This window comes from Dipodomys spectabilis, unplaced genomic scaffold (assembly GCF_019054845.1).
Source record: "Dipodomys spectabilis isolate Male_0828 unplaced genomic scaffold, ASM1905484v1 ptg000301l, whole genome shotgun sequence".
NCBI classification, from domain to species: Eukaryota; Metazoa; Chordata; class Mammalia; order Rodentia; family Heteromyidae; genus Dipodomys; species Dipodomys spectabilis.
Genome location: NW_024870978.1, coordinates 5,854,919 through 5,860,427, shown reverse-complemented (window position 1 = coordinate 5,860,427; position 5,509 = coordinate 5,854,919). Strand labels below are relative to the sequence as shown.

The 5,509-nt window shown below is 35.5% G+C and overlaps 1 pseudogene; it reads left to right on the top strand.

Annotated features, from left to right (window-relative positions):
* The first annotated feature begins 4,887 nt into the window (after positions 1–4,887).
* Positions 4,888–4,984, top strand: LOC122127476 (annotated as a pseudogene).
* The last annotated feature ends 525 nt before the right edge of the window (positions 4,985–5,509 follow it).

The window sequence follows — 5,509 nt, the reverse complement described above, 5'->3', positions numbered from 1 at the left end:
TGAAAACAACATCTTAACTGTTTTTCATGGTAAAGGTGGGGTTAGGATTGGTGAATTCGCAGTTCTAATAAAAGAATTTCAAAAGAGTTTTAAAATTATAACAGGTAAATTTTTATTTGTTCAAATTTTTTAACAACATTGCCTATTATGAAAATTTAAATTTGCCTGGGAAAATAGGTGTTCATGCAAAGTAATCCATGGAGACTTTGCTGAGAGGGAGCAATGTGGGTGAAGATGGCTCATTTTCACACTAAACAAACCTCAGAAACCTTTCTATAAATCCTGTAGGTTCCCTTGAGAATTGTCCTTACCCAGGAAATCTACTCTTACTGTGTGAAACAAGGTTGTAGTGGAATTTAAATTCAAAGTTCTTTAAAAAAAAAGACATCAAAATTTGTGAATTGACTTTAATTACCAAACAGTAATTCTCTGAAAAAGATAATTTGGGTCCAAATATTTAGGGCGAAAGTGCCCTCAACATTGAAAGAAGGTATTGGGTTTACACTTTTCTGTTTCTAATACTTTCCACAATGTCTTTGCACTTGAAGCACTGAACAACAGAAAAAAATCTGATTGGATACTTGAAACCAATGATTTCACATTTTTTAGTAGTTTACAATATGTAATATCCTTATTAACATGAAATATTGAGGACTTCACTTATTAAATAAGCCAAAAAGTTTTGGGATCAGAAAATAATTGAGCAAATTGAAAAGGCGAGAAAACTCATTCTTAGAAGCCCTAGCTAAGCATATTTACTTCAGGAGTGGAGGGAGGCCAAACTTTTTGATATTCATTGTCTTAATATTTTTGCTACCTAAAGTGATTTTACGGAGCCTATTTAGCTCACTACAATGCAGAACAGATTGAATGAAGACATGAAAATAAATTCCACATCCAAATAAAAGAGTTTTAAAAGGAAAACCATGAAGATGTAGTGTGGGTAGAGCCGGTCAGATCTGGTTGAGTCAGCTAGAGTAGCAGTTGAAGCACACTTCCTGCTAATAGAGACGTGACCCACAGGCATGTCTGCCTAGCTTGCCAGCCATGAGCTGTCCATGCTCCCTACAAGCCCGGGAAGACCAATCAGTGCCTGTCACCAAGCAGTGCCCATCACAAGTGCCTTACATCAACTCCCCACTAAGTAATTGGCTGGGAAGGACTCAGGAGGTTGGGAAAGCTGGGGCTATATAATCCCCCCCTTGTGCAGAAATAAACAAGACCTGCATAAGCCTGTTCTCCCAACGTGTGTTCCTTGTGTGAGTTGTTCATACTTACCTCCTGCTGGAGATCTAGCCCTACAAATGGTGCCCAATGGGTGGCTCGATCGCTTTCTGCAGATGGACGGTCGAGGGTCTAGTGCAAAATTAGTGCCTCCATGGGCAACCTTCCCCCAGCAGCAGGAGAGCCTCAATCACAAGCATTTGTTGCCCTGCTCCAGAGTAGGCAGATAAAAGTATTACAAAAGGAAGCTAGATTAATATGGGAAATAGTAAATGAATTGTATCCCTGGATTGACTCCGGGGCCATTTGGGATCCAGACAGGTGGACCCTCCTCCTTCAGGCATTTCATAAAAAGGAAGTCCTTGACGGCTCTGAGCTGCCCCTAATCTTTTACCCCATTGTAGTAGCTATTCAAGCCTGTCTATCAGGGAAAGAAGAAGTGGAAACTCTGCAAGCGTTTAACATCTCGCTGCAAGAAGAAACAGAACAAAAGGAAAATTGCGAAGCTGCTTTAGCACTCCCATCTTTCTTGTGACACAGCAAACAATTCCAGCAAGAACACAGATAACCAACAACTTCCACTAACAGGTGACCCAGGGGGCCAGCCAGGTACGCTTGTACAACCGCCTCCCCCACACTATCAGTCACAGGAAGCCTGTCCAATCACTTCTTTTGGCTGTTTAGGCAAGCCTGGGAATTCTCCTCAGAAAATTTTGTATCCTTGGGCAGAGATATCCAACTTTGCCCAAGAACAAAAACTCGTTGTTCCCCCTGTAATACAACAGTGTTCACAGGCCCCGCATCTACCATGGCAACGACAGCCAAGCCTATAATTGAACCCCAGTTCATGTTCCCTGAAAACGTCCACCGAACATCTGCACGACCTAACCAATGGTACCCCCATGACCCAAAAATACCGGGCCGCTGTCAAGGAAGATGGGTTACACTCCCTGAATGCTCAACAGATGCTCGAAACCCTTAGCATTGATCTTAACTGCCCCCATGATTGGAAGAGCTTAATGAACTGTAGTCAACAAGAAAGTTTAAAAAATGCTTAGAATGTATTCCTAAGTACCAGTTTTATAAATGGCTTTGCACTGTGGTTTGTGGTTATTTTATTTTACATGAGATAATATTTTCTACTACCAATAAGTTTTGGAAAAAGAAGAAAACTAAAATTTACTATTGTAGAGGAATATGATAGAAGTAGAAGAAAGATTTTATGTTTGTCAAATCTCTGATGAGTACCCGTATTCAAGACTTAAAGTCATATTTCTTACTATGTTAGACAGATAGGGAAAACAAAACACCATATGATAAGGCAACTATTTGTGATTTTTTAAAATGTACTTAGTATGTGATGAAATTTACTTTATTAGCTAATGTTTTGGTTTGAAATATAGGAGGCTGATCTATTTAACAAATTTTTGAAGTCACCTACTGAAAAAACAAATGATGGGGGGTATAATTTCTACACTTTAATGAATGGATGAACCTGTTTGGCATTAGTGCTGGGTAAATAAATAAACTCTATTGTAACTTGCTCCCTACCCTTGAAAAACTATTTATGTCACTAAATATCATCTACTTGTAAAGTGTTATTTGGCAAACGTGATTTTTAAAAGTTTATTTGAAAAGGAATATACTTTCAGGAGATTAAATGTAGGTTATCATTTGTTTGACAATGACAACATTTTTATACTACAGAACCAAGTTTTACTGAAGTACCAGTGTTTTGAAGCACTAAGGATCTTCTCAATTAATGTTTTTCTGAATTATATTTGACCTCTATGTCAAGTATTCCTAGCATTGGTAGACCAAATATGGATCTATTGTTCCAGGAACTATTTTTTGGCCTGCTGATGCTGCAATGAAATTATTCATTAATCATTAGGAGAGGGGTATTACAAATGATCTAGTGACATTTGTGGTCTTGTTCAATCATATATGATGGTCATCTGAAAATTAAAATTTGAATTACTGTACTTTCACATTTTGTGATTTCATCTTGCATTTTAAGTTGCCTTGCATTTCCCAATTGCTTACTGATAATTCCTGCATTTCAAGGAATTGGGGCCCTGAAATATAGAAAATGAGAAATTGAGATGGGTCTTCAATTACTTTCTGTTGGCATGTTGCATGGACATAGGTGAGAACTCTTGCCTTAGTTATCTGATGATGCGGATAACTGGGACCTGGGATCCTAAGACCCGTGGATCCTGTAGAAGAATAATAGCTTTTAGACATCATATCAGAAAAATTTGAGTATAATCAGTAGGAATGCTTCAGAAACATGGAGAAAAACAGTTTGGGACCAGCGAGTTATAACAATAAACAGAGCAGCAAAGTAAAATCCCTTATAGATTAGAAGCAAACATTGTTTTTTTTACCATGTGAATTCAGAAGACCAAGAACACTTAGAAGTTATCACAAGTTTATACCGAAACATTGCATTGATAATTTTTATATTCTAATATATATTCTAATCCTGATTATTTATATTCCAATCTATTTATTGGAATAAATATCAATTAATTTTTCAAATTATCAATTAATTCTAATAAGATTCACTGTGTGAAATATAAAATCAGCACATATAAATATAAAATATATAATAATATATAATATTAGAAAATGTTTGGCATTGTTCTGTTGTGGTAAGGGTATCAAAGGCAACAGTTTTTTTTTCTTTCTGCTTATGTGGTGATGAGGAATCAAACCCAGGGCCTCAGGCATGCAAGGCAAGCACTCTACCACTGAGCCACAAGAGGCAACGGTTTTAAAGTATTATTCAATTACCTCTACTCAGTGTTTGGTAGAATTAGAGCTAAAGCTTTACCATTCCGAGATATACAGCCTAGAGGCAAGAGGAAACACTGTGATTAAAACATTACCAATTTAAGGCCTAATAACGAGGAGAAACATATGGACTTCTTTTGGAGCTATGGAATATATTTGGTGATAGAAAATCAGTGGTGTAAGTTCCTGCCTGCTTGGATGGTAGACAGGCCAAGACATTAGGTAATCATACATATGAACAATTTTTTCACCTTCTTGGCTTTAGCATCTTTTGAAATGTTAGGGTGTAATAAACAATTATATTTTGAAAAAATACCTTCTAGTCTGAACAGTACTGTCTGAACTGTTTGTCTCTTTATGATCCCTTGTAACAGATTAGTTTTGCTCCAATAAGAAAATCTATGCTGTCAGGGTAAGATTCTGGTTGGTCTGTTCCTACATGGAGCACGGATAAAGGGTCAGGAAGACATTTGTGCCAGTAAAACCTCATTTGGGAGATTTTAAGCTGCAGAAGTTTAGAAGTAGCTTTTAAGCAAGGCTTATTTTGACTCCATTATCTCCACAAAGCTAAATCAGTTAATAAATAAGTACTTGAAAATCCATCATCTTTGGACCTAGATATAAAGGCTGCAAAGTATGATCCAATTTCAAATGAAAAAGATTTAAGATAGTCATTGAAAAAATTGCAAATGTGAGCAATTGAACAAACAATATATGTTTTTTCCACCATACACAGAATTTTACAGAAATAAGATGAACTGCAATTTTGGGAACAATAAGGTTTCCTTCTTACAAATAGGCAACCAAAGATATATGCCTGTCTTAAGATTGCATCATTAACTACTTAAATTTCCAGGATACTACATGCTTCAGCAGCACGTCTACCCAAATTACAATACAGAGATTTACATGGCTCTTGTACAAGGATGATATGAAAATTTGTGAAGTATTGCATATTTTTCATTCTTCTGATGCAAGAAATTTAAAACAGTTATTAAAAAGTTGATTACAAATATACAAGTGTAAGAATACATGTAATTCATAGAAATAAAAGTTAGTTTGACATTATTCAATCTTCACTTTTTACAAATTCCTTTACATAGCATAACCTTTATAAAACTTTTGAAATAAGATAACATTGTCATTTTATCCTAAAGAAATAAAATTCTTTAAGGACCTAGGAATTAAAGGAATCTTAAACTGTTTCTATATGGAATGCAATCTGAAAGGACACATTTATTAATGAACCTATATATTATAAAACAATGTCGAATTCAAAGGATTATATCTAGGAGAGAATGAAATAGGTTATGGACATTACACAAACAGAATACTAAATATTTTTAAATATACTTTTTTCAGACATGCACCAGAAATATCTTTACTTTCTGTATTACTCATTTCAACAGATAAGTTAAAATTATTTATGATTTAAAAAATCACAAACTCTATAGAAATCATTATAGATGTATACAAACAACTCAAA